The sequence below is a fragment of the Alosa sapidissima genome, chromosome 21 (assembly GCF_018492685.1).
Source record: "Alosa sapidissima isolate fAloSap1 chromosome 21, fAloSap1.pri, whole genome shotgun sequence".
Lineage (NCBI taxonomy): Eukaryota > Metazoa > Chordata > Actinopteri > Clupeiformes > Clupeidae > Alosa > Alosa sapidissima.
Window position 1 is genome coordinate 30,638,705 of NC_055977.1, and position 16,265 is coordinate 30,654,969.

A 16,265-nucleotide genomic window follows, 5' to 3' on the forward strand; every position below is an offset into this window, starting at 1 on the left:
ATGTATCCATCATGTTCCAACAGAATAAGTAGGCCTACAGTACATGTTGCAACAATTCTGGGCACATGTTGGATACGTGTAAGTTCATGTAGGTATATGTAGGCTGCTTATAAAAAGGCAATTATTCTGATACATGTAAGTAAGGCGGGTGGAATCATGTTCGGTTGGTCGATCGGTTGGTTGATCAGATGGACGGTCAAGGTTTAAGGCACGATTCCCGCGCCATAAATATAATCACAGAAATGTGTGTGCAATGTGCATGCCCATTCTTTATTCATCTCCCTTCTAAATTGATGTTTGTTTACGAATACAAGAAATGTTCACAGCCAAAATACTACCTTTATTGTTTTTGTAGAGAAGGCAATTACATTTGTATTTATGCAGGGTACAAAATAGGCTTAGTTAGGCCTATTTATGACATTATTTATTTATCCATTAATTCATGCTCAACATTTATTCATCTTCGACTCAGACATTCATGGCTAATGTCTGAAACACTTCGTGACACAATGCTATCCTTAACTTTCACCAGCAGAGGTCCTCATAGAGTTCTGAAGCTTGAGTACTGAACCTTTTTTCGATACAATTGGATTGAAAGCTTCACTGGTTCAGAAAGCTTCAGTTCGCCATCACTACTGATCAGAGGGTTGTGGCCAGGCCAGAGCCATGCTAGGACCGTTACGGCAGCCCAAAGTCCAGTCGTTAGTTCCATCTCTTCCGTTGTCAAGCGGACATATCAGGATTCTGATGAACCTTATCTTTGAAACATCTATATTTTAATTAGCCTACTGCTATCCAACTAGCTGAAAACACCTCCGTCATATGCATAGGTAATAATAATAACAACAACAACAACACATTACAATTTATATAGCGCTATATAGCGATACTCAAAGCGTGTCACATGGATGGGGGGACCTCACCAGAGCCATAGAAAAAGAGAGTTGCGACACTCTTTGAAGTCGCCGCCACGCGGTCACGTGGTTCACGTACGCTTCAACAGTTCCAAACAGCTCTTTGCGTGTCGTGTTATTTCAATGGGATAGACAGCAGCGAGTGCGCGTTAAACATTACAACAAACCAAAAACGAGTGTTATTGAGATACGTTAATACGTATTGATACGTACGTAACGTATTGATTCTCAATACGTTATTGAGAAACATAAGGAAACAAGATTAACAATAAGCAAGTGAATATTAAAAAATAGATGGATATTCAGATATATAATCAGCAGATTGAACATTCTCAGATAAACCAGCTCAAAGAAAGCAAGTCAAATCAAAGTCATCATTTAACCCATGTGGATGTAATGTTTTGAGGTAGATCCAGCGCGCTTCACACTGAAGGGGCATCTGTCCTGTACAGCTCCTCCTATGTGTAGAAGAGACTCTATCTATTCCTAGAAATTTAAGCTCTGACACGAAGTGGTTAGCTTCTGCGAAATGACGCGCAACTGGCGATTTAGGGTCCTGCCTGTTAATAGCACTGCGGTGTTCATTGAGTCGGACTCTTAACGATCTCCTTGTGCAGCCTGTGTATTGCAAACCACAAGGGCAATATAGCAAGTAAATTACATTAGTGGAATTGCATGTAATGAATTTTCTGATGATGTTCTGTTTGCCAGTGGAGTAGCTAGTGAATTGGCTGGTCTTAGTGATCGAAGTACAGGACATGCAATTGCGGCAGGGAAAGAAGCCCGTCAGATCATCCAAGCGTTCGCGGGGACGCATTGAGTGATTGAAGGTGTCCGAGTGGACCAGCCTGTCTTTTAAGTTAGCAGATCTGGAGTGAGTAAAAAGCGGTGGGTTGGGAAAAAGCTCAGCACATTTGGGGTCAGCCTGAAGAACATGCCAGTGCTGTCTAATGATTTGATTGGTTGGCTGAAGGGTGTGTACCCAGTAAACAAAATAAAGTCCTGGCGACGTCCCCTAAAGGTCCCCTGGCGAACGTCACCTCCTCGACATTGTGTAGGGTTCCCTTTACGTCCCGCGGACCTCTGTTCGGGAGGTCTAAAAGACGTCCACGAGACTTTGAGAGGACGTCCTGTAATGGTCACCGGGACGTTTATATTTCCGCGATGGTAAAAAAAAAAAAAAAAAAAAAAAAAACCCATGAAGCGCGATTTGGTATGGTATTACATCCTGTAAATCTCAGCGTTGCTAGGAGAGAGGTAGACGGAACACGAACACGCATTAATGACTTGTTCACAACTACAACTACGCAATCAACTTCACTCACCTCATATTTTCACGCATGTATGAAATCACGTCCTCCGAATGCATTACACTAATGATGAGTAGACATGGACATTTATACCGGGCTAGGATGTGCTGCTTTCACATCTACGGTGTCATTTTCTTAATGAACTAATACGACGTTTTAATGGGCATATCCCGTAGCATATTGTTCAAAACATCATCAGAGTAGGCCTAGGCTAGCCTAAGATAAATTGTTCAAACCATATTGTTTCAAAATATTAAAAACTAATAATAGCCACAGATACTAAATGAATCGCAATGCATGCTGGGAAGCAAAACTCAACATGAAATAAAGTACATGAAAAACAACTAGAATGACGTTATATCCACTCGTTTTCTTGGACCTGCTGTGATCAAACAGGGACAGCCTATAAATGTAAGCCTTTCTTCCTGGAACATTGCAGATAAAGAAAAATGTATCGTTTTCTCTAGGCTATGAATGCTCTTTATAGCCAACTTTAAGATGAAATAAATAGACTCTGATGTTTCTATTCTATATCATTGTTTTATTAATAAACAGTAAGGCTCTGGTGAGGCAGAAAGCTTCTGCTCCTCGTTAGAAATCTCATCAGATATGTGCATTCTTTGCAGTTTCCACAAGGAGCTGCTGTAACATCAGGGACAGCTAGGCCTATGCGAGACAGTTTTAAACACGAGCATGCGTCAAATAAATTACAATGACATTTAAACAAGTCATGAAGAAGCAGTATCCTTAATTCTTCTGCAATGTAGAGCTAGATCGTTTTGCTTTACAAATTAAGTAGTCACTTATGTTGCTAGACAACCCTAAACAAATGCTACGTGGTCTGTTTTTAACATGTCTCTAGTTTTATTGCATCGTATTCAGCTCCAAAAGCCGGTTCAGTCCCAATTCGGCCGTGTGTGTGTTTCTGAAAATAAAACAGATAATAAGTACGTGACTACGTTAAATAAACCACTGCCTATTTAGAGCATGTTACATGCATCACGTAATGACAGTTATCTGAAGAAAAGCGCATTGTAGGCTAAGCTAGAAGCTAAGAACAGCGACTTTGCTAACGTTACACCAAGCATCACATCAGCTAACATTTTGATAAAATCCCTTCCCTAGTTTGTAACGTTATACATTAACGTTAAACTCAAAATGTATGTGCTACATAAGTCTGCATGCAGACATGCTGAATTATGTAATTAACCCGTTTCCCAGTTTATGAAGTTGTGCGTATATGAGCAAAGTAGACATGGTTCTACTTTGCTCATAGACGCACAACTTCATAAACTGTATATGTTGCCTTAGACTACGGTACACTAATGCAGCTACTGCTAGAGACTAGATAGATAGATACTTTAGTCATCCCCAGACGTGTAACGTGAAGTCGTGCATGGATGTGATGTCTCCATCCTGCAGGCTGTAGCCAGAGCGCTCTCAACTCCGCTGCCATGTGTGAATAAACAAACGTCCCCCCCATGTCCCTGTTATAACGTTATTGTCGGGTCCTTAGGAGGTATTTGAAATGACCAAATGCAAATGTCATCCGAGGGACCTGACGGTGACGTCCCCAGAAAGTCCTGCACCGGACGTCACGCAATAACCAAACGATAACTTGCTCCGGACGTCAATAAGGTCACCGGAACGTCCGCTAGACAACATGATGTTTGGGACCAATCGGGGACATTGTGAATGTCGGCATGAGGTCCGGGGGACGTCCCGTGTTTGTCGGGTAGGTTGTGCAACAAATCAAAGGTGGATCGCTACGCTGGGTGTTCGATATGGAGCGATCAAGATGTACATGTTTGCGTACTCGTTCCAAGGCACTATCAAGAACCTCGGAGGTATAGCCTCGTGCACGGAAATCCATATAAAGTGCTTTGGACTCAACCTCGAAGTCGTCATCTCTATGACAAATGCGTCTAATGCGTAAAAACTGACTATAAGGGAGTCCCTTCTTACTCAGTGCAGGATGGAAACTTAACGCATGTAGATAGCTGTTCATGTCTGTGGGTTTCTTGTATAAAATGGTGTGTAGATTGAGGGTCTCTCGCACTACCCAGGTGTCAAGAAAATGTATGCGCTTGTGATCAAATTCAAGACTATCTTAATGGTCTCATTGACTATATTAAATTCAGTCATGAAACTCATGAAGATATGCTTCTGTGCCCTTCCAAATAAAAAATAAATCGTCTATATAGCGCCTGTAAAGCAGTATGTTGTCAGAAAATGGATTGTCAGCATGGATGTGGTGATGCTCAAGGTAACCCATGAACAGATTAGCATAATCAGGCTCGAATGTGGCACCCATGGCAGTGCCACGAATCTGTACGAAATAATCATTGTTGAACAAGAAGTAATTTTTAGTCAATACCAATCTGGCCATTTCAGTCAAGAAAGACGTGGGAGGACAGCACTGTGTTCAGAAATAACTCTAGGAGTCCAGAATCATGGGGAATGTTCGTATTCCCCATGTATACGTATATAAACGTATACATATAATAAACTTTTATTTATTTTTCAACGGCAAACAATGGTGTGCGAGTTTTTCTGTAATTTCAAGGCAATCGGTTTGCATTTTTTTTTTAAACTAAGGTTAACTAACAGTTAAGTAAGGTTAAGTAGGCTAACTAATGTCACAGTGTAGCAAAACTTCAGCAATTCAAGTATAGTTTACTTGATTTAAATGATCATGTTTACTTTTCTACCTCAACATTAAATTACACTCATTTTAGGCAAGTAATCTCAAAAGACAAAATCAACATAATCAACAAAATACAAAAACTGAGTTATACTTACTAAACATTTTAAGTAAGGATAGCTGTTAGATTTCACAGTGTATGAGTAGGGCCTATTTTGCATAGTGAAAGAGAGAGAGACTAAAGCCATGCCCTAACAAGGAACTGATAGGTAGGTCTGCAAAATAGCACAGAGAGGCTCATCACTATAGACCCCTTCGCAACGGTGGTGAAAACATAAACATTCGGGTGGGCGTGACGTCACTGGAGGCAGAAACAATCGTTTGGATAGTGAGGCGGCTATTTGAATAGTACTAGTGAGGCGGCTAAAATCAGACAGTAATCTAAAATCTTTGCTAAAATGTGTAACGATATAACACAATACCTACATACACTCAGTGTACGTGATCGGGAGGATTATTTGAAAAAAACCAAGGCTACATTATCAGATGGGACCATCCTGACAGACCCAATACCGTCAGTGATTGGAAAGACATGTTTGCCATCAGTTGAATGGCCGGACATTATTGAAAAACCGAGTGTCTACAGTAAGGAGAAGCTGAGGGTGTATAAATCATTGAATGCATATACCTATCTCCTAAATGGTCATGTCCAATACTTACAATAGGCCTACAATGACGTGGTGAGTTTTGTGTTTGCCGAACCGACATTTTACCGAGCCAGCGCCCGCCCATGTCACAAGGCAAAGATGTATTGCAAACGTGCTAATTACCAACCATTTCGTGTGAAAATTCTAAAACAATGTTTTTTAATACTTCAGAATAACATTTGATAAATTAACCTCACCTTTTTCAGTAGCCATAGGTGTCTAGATTTGAACAAAATCTAGTTTGTTTCTTACCGGGGCTTTTACTGCCTGAAATATCCAATTTTGTTTACCACGCTCGTAGTGCTGGGCCTTACACAGTAGTAGCCTAGTAGCTAGTAATCAAGGATTTGGTTTAGCTCATAGACTGTATAGAACATACAGTCTATGGTTTAGCTCTTCGAGTCACAGTAAAATTAAAATTTTGGTAGGCTACATAGCTTATTTAGATACACTTATGGTGTGGGCGCTTGCGTTTTTTTAGGAATCCGCAGTCTTGGTTTGTATAGAAATGAATAAGTGACATACATGTAAAGAGGTTGGAAATACAGGACGATTGGTAGGCTAATATGTGAGGTTCCGATACAAGGCTTGGGTTATCGTGAGTCAAACGAACAACTACGTTCTCCCTGGAAACTGTAGCCTAGGCCTACTTATTTCAAATTTAACCGATGACTTTTTCGGTTCTGGCACCCAGCACAGCAAGATGAGACCATGATAACCTTTAGCCTCCCGAATATGACTGTTCGTTTAGCTTCCCAGCTGAGGTGATGGTTTGTTTTGCCTCCAGTGAACGTAACGACGTAGGCTCAGAAGGTACCTATTAGGCCTATTTGCCTGGCATTTTCTCTCACTATGTCTCATCACTTTCTTTCTTTCTCACTCCTGCATGTAGGCTAATCAATTTTCCCCAAAAACAAATCGTACTAGTGTATTTTGATGTAAAAATGCGTCTCGGATATGCAAAATGCATACAGGTTAGCAGGTCTGTTGCTGTCATAAGCTTAAACGTTGTGATTAATAACTTTGATTAACCCCCCCCATTTGTACCGGAGTACCCCCCTTTCTGCTAGCCTACCTCGTTCACAACGCCCCCCTGATGGGCGGTACCACCCCCGTTGAGAAAGAGGATGCCGTCTTTAAAGGGGGGGAAAACAGGCTTAAAATGGTCAGAATGACATGACTCCCCAAATGAATCCTCATCCGAGAAGTTAATTATTTATGTATGTGTAACCTGCGTTGTGTTGAACCTTCCACAAGCACAGCTAAGCTAGCTGGCATCCGTTACACTCACCCCCCTAAACCTCACTCCCGATCCGGGTCACGGCACCAATGTAACCTGCGTTGTGTTGAACCTGCGTGATTCAGCCCTGCACACTCCCGGACTCGAACCCGCGAACAGCAGCACCTCGGATCGGCAGTCGAGCGAGCCAATAGCCCAGGCTACTGGCTCGCATGCCAGCAGCACTCTTGAGGCGTCGGGGAGTGAGGTTTACCAACGTTCCACAAGCACAGCTAAGCTAGCTGGCATCCGTTACATATGCATAACATAAATATTTTTTAAAACTTTTGGAAGAATCACTTAATTTTCAAAAGACAATTTATTGCTAAAATGTCCACATGAGCAGAGATCAAGCCCTAAATAGGGACACAACTCATTGACCATGTTATGCCAGTGTTAGCGTTAGCATTAGCCAATGTAGAACCACTAGCTGGGTTCCAATTATCAAGCTAAATCTAGGCAAACAAAGGCATCCCTAGGCTAATTGTGTCTCCATGATCACCTGGGGTGCATATTTGTGAATCTGTGGGGCTTCTTGGGAGGTATTGTACCATTATTTCGGGAATAACATTAGAAGCTATGAAAATTTTATTTGTATTTCGCTAGTATTTAGCTGTGCAGCAGGGGCGCAGCTACCCATTTTTGAGGGGTATGCAACAATATTGGCGCCCCCCCCCCCAAAAAAAAAAAATAAAAAATAAATAAAAAACACAAACAACTACAGCAAAACAAAAGGCCAATAATTTACACTATTACTGTGCATTAGTGTCTATTGAATATGTTTTTAAAGAAATGCTGCCAATTTGATGTTTATGATAAGTATTGATAAATGGTGCATTGCCACTTTAAGAGAGTATAAACGGTTCTCATAATGTCCTTTTGCCAGCTATTGCTCACAATGGATGAGGCTGATAGGCACTCTAGCCTTGTTTGTTTGCACCACATTGACAACACAATATTAAGTTATTACAAAGAGCCTTCATTGTTATATAGGATATTGAAACATGTAATGAGTTGCTGCTAGCATGACATTTCTGTTTGCAGTTGGCCATTAAAAGTGCAGTATGAGCATGGTAGCCACCTAGCTATCTGAATGGAATAGGCTATGTTTCAATCAGGGCTTTGAACCGGTTCAAGGAACGAAAACGAAAACCGGGAACTTTTTGTATTTTACAGGGAACAGGAACGAAACCGGAAACGTTTTTTTTATGTTCTGGAACAGGAACACTTATTTAAAAATAATGGTAACCGGTTAATACCGGTTTTATTTTGTTCCCCAAAGTTTTCGTTGCCTAAAAAAAAAAAAAGTAATCATTTTCCTGCGCACGTTACCATGACGGCTGAGGTTCACTTCCTGTGTGACATCACATCAGACATTCGCTGACTGTATGGAGAGAGAGCGGTGGATTACAAAGTCTCCACTCCACATCTTAAATAAGGGGTAAATTACGATCCATCGTTAATTAAAACGCTCATTCCAAACACAATAACAATAGCTATATTTGTCGACTCCACGTTAATGATGGACTAGCGAACATTTGGCTAAATGGCGCCAACACCTCTGTTTGCCTAATGCACAGATGGCTTGTTACGGTATGAGTAGGCCTACTGGATGGCCTTTCCCCCCCGACAGTTGGAATTTGTTGTTGCCCGAGTGGCATAACCACGTGTCTTAATAATGTTGTTACGTTTGTGTGGACATTTTCTCTTTTAACAATAAACTACACACTTGAAATAATTGTAGGCCTATTTAATTATTATTAATAATAATATAATTATTATTATTTAATAATGGTTGTAATATTATTACATTTGGTTTAAGCTGGATGAGAAAGATGTGACATAATTCTATAGCATTAAACAGCTAACAGGAACGAAATTAACCGTTCCGGGAACAGTATTTTTTTTTGTTCTAACCGGTTCGGGAACGTCAATTTATTGGTGGAACTCATAACCGGAAACGTTATAATTCCGTTTCTGTTCGGAACGAACCGATTGGGGAAAAAAATCGGTTCAAAGCCCTGGTTTCAATCGGCATTATGCTTAAGAAACGCTAGTTAGTCTGTTAACATTCATATTTGCGAGCCTCCAAGTACAGACGTCATCACTTTAAATGTTGCCTTTTACCGTCCACTTATTTAACTGCTGTTGCATCCCTTGACATGCCATCTCCTTTTCCCTCTTTCTTTTTCTATTTTTAGTCAACAGCTGTATTTTTTGTTTTGTTGCTGTATCCATCTTTTTCCATAGACGGCAACTCACTACTCGTAGGCCTATCTGCTTGCCCAGCGCTCCCACTCCCTCTTCTATGTCAAAATTCTATGATGGAATCTTATGAGATAGGGCGCCTACTCTAGCCTGTTAGTCCTCTAAAATGTTATAGAACATTGATAAAATGTTGAAATGATTTAGAAACGGACAGCAGTAGCTACATATAGAAAATACCAAATATATTATTGTATTTTTTTTTTTACCGTCGCTTTGGCGCCCCCATGGAGCTGTGCCCCTATGCGCCGCATATAGCGCATACCCACTTTTTGCGCCACTGCTATGCAGTATGTATATTGAGTAAACCTCCCCTACCTTGACGTGCTAGTGAGAGAACTAGCAGCCTCGCCTCCCGATCCAAGGTGCTAGAGAGCAAATATACATTCAGCCAGCTCAAAAAGCACAAAATATGCTCTGTCTTCCAGAGAAGTATACACTACAATTCCAGCTGTTACTTGTCAACCAAAGGCCATCTTAGTGCCAAAAGTTAACCAAACCAATACCTGTGGTGAAGAGGAGGAAAAGTGGGCTGACAATGCAATCAAACTGATGCTTCACTCCAGCCAGAACTGTCTGACCCACCTGCTATAAACTCACTCCTTCCTCTCCTTCATGAAAAAGCTGCCAGCTTTGCCATGGTCAGACATGGCATGAATGTTGTAAAACAATTGACAGAGCACCTAGTCACACATAGAGATGGCTCTATGGAACACAATCGGAGAACTTTTAGATGGAAGTAGTTAAACAACTGCACTATGTGATGCTGGGGTGGCTACCTCTGGAACAGCAGACTAAAGGGTGGGCTGCATGGAAACCATTTCCAGAAGTAATGGATGCCTTCATTGCTATGACGGCAAATCCTTTTCAACTGCTTAGCCAGGAATCAAACATGTTTGCATTGCTGTAGAAGTACACTTGTGTTATTTACGATAAGAAAACGGATCTTGAAAAAAGTCAATGATCTCAGGAAGGACTTGTTTTCTCAAATATGTCTCTCAAAGGCTGCACTGATACAGCATTCAAATAGAGCAGTGTACCAAGCTAGCATTTTGTCCAAAGGTCTGCAGGCTACCCAGTCAGTGCCTTCTCCTGAAAAATATGGATGGACCAAATTAGGTGATTTTTGGACACCTTTATGGACACTTTTACCAGAGGCAACCAAAGTATATGTCAAGAACCTCTTAAATGTGAATGCAAAGGTGAGCCTCTTCCAGGATGCTGGGTTGCCTTGCACAGAGCAAGTGAAGAGATACAAATATGCAGTATGTAGACTAGGATTAATGTAATCTAGTGTGGTGTTTTACTGTGTTTTAAGAAGTTGCAGGGGACATGTGTGCTTAATGTTATGTTTTTTATGAGGTCTGCCTGAGGTGCTTGAGTGTCTGTTTATAGTATCCTTGAGACAGTTGGTGAATATACTGTATAGGTAGCCATAATGTAGCCATATTGTCTGCTTAAAACAGACACATCTATAAGACACTTATACCTAATTTATTTTTAGGAGGTTGTTTCGGTGGCCTTTGATATAGCTGCCAATTGTGGATAGGCAGTGCAGCCATTTTTCAATTTCTTTAAAAATTCACTTCCCGTTTGAGAGTAATCTTCCAGGATAACTTAGGATCACCCAAGGGACATATATCATTTCAAGCTTTTAGGTGGTTGCTTAGGTGGCCTCTGAATCAGCTGTCAATTATATGGGTGGCCATTTTAAATTTCTTCAAAATATCACTTCCTGTTTGAGATGTTTAGTCACCCCTTCTAGGATGTCATAGGAATATATACAGTGGGCAGTGCTTCGAATTGGCCAGCTTCACTCGCGGTCCACTCGCGGTCCGCGCGTGGGATCACGCGGTATCACGCGACTTTAATTTGTATTTTTCCAGTGAGACGCTGCAACAACCCAAACAACCGGTAGATGGCTCAAGTGAGCAGGGTGTGTCGTAAAAAGAAATGGAGCCTGGAAAACCCTACACAGACTTCACTACAGACTTTAGCAGACTGGTTTAGAAATAATGTAATGTAATAGCCAGAAATATGCCTGCCCTAATAAAGAAATATTTGGTTAACTGCGAGTGAATCCCGTTTGCAGCCGTAGAGACGCAGGACAAATTAAACATTCTGGTTTTCTCCGAGTGCAACGATGATAGACAGACATCATTTGGACAAAATATAGAGTATTAACCTCCGTTGCTCAGCCAAATGCCTTCCTGTTACGTCCTGTTATCACGGAGTTAGGCCTACAGGCGATAAACGATTTTTGATGGTCACAAGTTTACTTCGTTAGGGACTGTTCGTTATTTATTTAAGGGGCTACCGGAGGAGTTTGGGGAGCATTAGTCCAAAAAGACGTGACCCTCCCTCGCCAGCAATACATTTTTCTATGACCCTCCAAAGTGATTATGAAAAAATCACTCAACTTTTTCCGGGTTTATCGCCTACTGTATTTTAACGTTTTCACATATTTGGCCATAAGCCGTTTATCATAGGCTATCACGAAACCAAACTACAAAGGCGAACACTTTAACAGGGGGGATTAATTGGGCATGAATCATGCTGAACGCTATTTCGCTACCTTAGAATAATAAGGTTCTATCTGCGTTTTGAGTAGGTACAACCGGGACGATTGAAACGGGGACGAATGAAACATTCCGGTTTTCTCCGAGTGCAACGATGATAGACAGTCATCATTTGGACAAAACATGGAGCATATTAACCTCCGTTGCTCAGCCAAATGCCTTCCTGTTACGTCCTGGTATCACGGAGTTACGAGCGATAAACGATTTTTGATGGTCACAAGTTTACTTCATTAGCGGTTTATTTTTTTGGATTATTAAAGAGTGTTTTTCATTTAAAGGTTTGACTTCGTGCTTATTCAGAAGAGCATTTAGTGCTCTCCCCAATCCCAGACGTTCACATTGCATGTTTGTTTGTAATGGATGCAACCGCGAGATAGGCTATGCGTTTGACAATAAGTTGTTAACAGAACCAAGACATATAACCCAGCAGCAATCTAGGGACTGATCGTTATTTATTGAAGGGGCCACCGGAGGAATTTTGAGTGCTTCAATTGGAAGTTGCATGACCCTCTCTTGCCTGCTAGAAATTGTTCAATGACCCTCCGACAGAATTGTTAAAAAAAGACATGACCCTCCCCTGCCAATTGTCTTCCGCCCGCGCCACAACCACACACTTTGTGATAACATTCTTAAATCAATCTTTCCCGTGAGCTTGCATGCTACCAGTCCTTCCTTTTCAAATGTGTTGCGCCTGTTTGCACAATTTCACAAATAATCATATGTGATTAATAGTATGACAAATAATCCCTGTGCACGGGGACCGAAACAATGCATGCCAACTTTTTCCGTGTTTATCACGTATTTTAACTTTCCCCGCTGTCTTGCCGTTTTAATGTTTTCCCGTAGAATATCCTATATTTTAATACTCTCATAACAGCCCTGCCATCGGGCCTGTCTCTGTGTTGCCCTGTTGCTACCCCTTGCCCTTCCAACGAAACAGATGTCTTCAAATCATCGTTTTCCTTGCTTGAAGGCGAACTTAGAGTGATGTTAACCTATTTAAGTTTAACGGCGCGATTGCCGTGAGAGCACGATTCATTGGCGCTTGCATGTTCGGCCTTATGTCTACGTGCGCACCTGAGGCTACTCAGCTGCAAGAGAAATAATTTCCCCTCTTTGTATGTTCACTGCAAGTTGGCCTACCATAACTTACCAACTCTGCACTGTAGACTGGCTATTTATATTTTTCTGTGAAATAAGCAAATGTATTTGTTCAACTTTATGAAGCAGAATTACGCATAGGGTACTTGGAACATAATACATTTGACAAAGGACAGATGAATGTTGCTAGTGACAAAATATTAACTTTCAGTGTTTTAAGATGTCTTTGTCATGGGGAAGTGTTTTTCCCCATGCATTTATTCTAGGTTACTGTCAGTGACTGCCGTGAGAGAAGCGGGTTCTGTGTTGTGTTGTGTTGCGTTAATTTATTTTCATTGGGCATACCGTGCCGTGCCGTCCACAGCTCTTCAGTTCTGACAAAGCCAAAATTACTCCTTTTGAAACATTATGTGTGACTCGGACATCTAACTAAATGCAACAGGCTCATATCGTCCTCGCATTCGCAAAATGAGGACCAGTGTTTTGTCAAATTGCAAATAGCTATTCGTTTTAACTATTTTTTTTATGATAGTAGCCTATACAAAAAGCACTTTATACTATCTTAATATTGGAATATGGGGAGGGAAGTGGCGCGTCTGCAGTCAGCCAAATATGAATGTAATTCTGCGGCATAAAGCAGATGTAATTGTTTATCGTACAGAAAAATAAAAATGACATGTCAAGCAGTCAATTGACTACATTGCAGTCAAGAAGTAGGGCAAATTAATTTACGAAACCAAAACGTGGGTCATAGTTGTCTAAGCCTCTATTGCGTAGCCTGTTAAAAACGTCGCCAGATAGTATTAAATCGGCAACAACATTGTTTTCTGCAGAAGCCTACCCAAGGCTACAGATTAATTCTGAACAGTTATTTCTCTACTGGCTCAATTATCACACCACTGTTTTGATTTGCGTAGTTGCGTTAACCCCAACACTGACAATAATGTAGACAGCAAATTTCGATTTCGATTTTCGTGTAGTCAAGCCTTAAGCCATACCCAAGTAGCCTAAATCGAGGTAATGTTTAATTATGCATGATTTATTTTGTTATTGAATTCGTAGGCTGGGATTACTCTCGGCAACAATTATGTAAGGGACGGCAGGCAGAGCGATGTACAGTGGCAGAGCGACGCACAGTGGCTGAAAGTGGTACTAAAGCTTCTCGCAGCTTCACGCCGCGTAATGCGCGAATGAAGTGGTCATTTGAAAGCGATGCCCACTGTATACCAAGCTTTAAAGAGGTTGTTTAGGTGGCGATTGAATTAGCTGCCAAATTTGTGGCAGAGAACGCAGCATTCTTCAATTTCTTCAAAATCTCCCTTCCTGTTTGAGATATTTTTGGGCACCCCTTCTAGGATGTTTTAGGATCACCCAAGGAACATGTATACCAAATTTCAAGCTTTTAAGAGGTTGTTTAGGTGGTCTTTGAATAAGCTGTCAATTTTGTGGCAGAGAACGCAGCATTCTTCAATTTCTTCAAAATCTCACTTCCTGTTTGAGATATTTTTGGGCACCCCTTCTAGGATGTTTTAGCATCACCCAAGGAACATACCTACCAAATTTCATGCTTCTATCCACCGCGTAACGATTTTTCGCATATAGTTTCGTTATAGTTATGGGATTTGGCAGACGCCCAAAGCGACATACAAATACAAAACAATATAATACTTAAATTTAACAGGGAACAATTTAAATGGTTGGTCAGACTACATTAAAGACAATAGCAATAATAAACAATAATATCCATTCAATCAATAATGTACTAACAGTAACAATAGCATGGTCAGACTACATTAAAGAGAATATCAATAAATCGTCAATCAACAGCCTAATGAAAATAAACAATACGATACAAAGGTTTTTTGAAGTTGTGTTCATCAGAAATATGGAGAATCTCTTGGCAAGATTAAAGAAGTGGAAAAAGTTGTTTCCACAAAAGTGGTTTTGTAAACCAGTGTCAAACAACGTCTGTCCATCATGTTACAAAACCCAATGTAAAGGGGAGTAAATAAAATAATACAATACATCTATCTATAAAGCAAGAAGCGTCTGATGTCTGTGGCACGCATATCTCGCTGACCGTTTGTCAGACTGATTTCAAACTTGGCGGGTGTCTTGCTACGGGCATGAGTAAGTGCAATGACAAATTTGACATTGTTTGAATAACAAATGCAAAAGATAGTTAAATATATCGGTAAAAGAAGCACATTGGCTTTTGCTGTAGCCACTCCCCCTCCTACACAGCACTGTACTGTAAGCTACCAGTGAGGATAGAAGCAGGGCTTTGGCAGAATTGGATCAGTGTAGGTTACACAAAAACTTAAGCGAGTGCAAGATAACTCCACGGACTGCAAAGTCCTAAATTGAAAAGAGCGACAATGGTCCTGAAGTAAAGAACATCTCAGAATGCCACATATGCAAAGCAAAACCAGCGACAAGCAACGAGTGGCAGACAGTGTGAGATGTCACTTAGGCCTACATGATAGCTACTTTGGACTGTCTTTAGACTTTGAATAAGCACACGAAAATTCCAACTGCAAGGTCCTAAATTGAAACGAGCGATAATGGTCCCGAATTAAAGAACGTCTCAGAATGCCACACATGCAAAGCATAACCAGCGACAAGCAACGAGTGGCAGACAGAGTGTGATGTCACTTATAGGCCACCAGAGACTTCGAGTTTTTGTGTCACACAGTTACAAATTCCATATGATGCATCATTCCACAAAATGGTTTGCTTTCTCCATCATCAAGTTATTCAATAGGCTAAGCATAGGCTATAGCAGTGGTCCCCAAACTTTTTCTTCCGAGGGCCAGCTCACTATGCCTGGCTCCAAGAGAGGGCCAGAGACTCAGAGTAGTTCTATATCAGTAACCATTAATAGCTTAGTGCTGTGAACAACAGCAGTCTACCTTAGTTGAATATTTTATTACATTTAATCATAGGCTATTGCGATTTAATACCATTGTTAGCTGTGTTTATATTGTCATCATGCCATATAAATGTGAAATTAAATAATACTAATAAAAAAACGTTTGCATTCCCAAAAGTATTAGCAGGGAGTCCCAAAAGTATATTTTATTAAAAAATGTGTGAACTCTGACTTCTGTGTCTTTGCATACACAGCTCAAGTTGTGAATATCCTACAAATAATTTAAAGTTCTCAAACTATGAGAATTTTATGAAGTGCTGAAGTGGTCTGAAATGACCACCATTCTAACTTTCAGTCACCTGATGAGAACTTTGTGAACTCTTTGTATGAACATTTGAACGAGTGAATAAAAAATAGAAATAATTATCCCAGAAAGATAAGAATAGCATGTTTGAACGGGCACTGCACTAGTTAAATAAATGCAGTCTATTTGGAGCCATAGTTAAGATGTCCGGCATGGCAGTGCCATGGCAACTAGGCCTATACTTAATATTGTTTTTAGCAAGTGGGCCCATTCCAAAAAGTCAAGGCAGA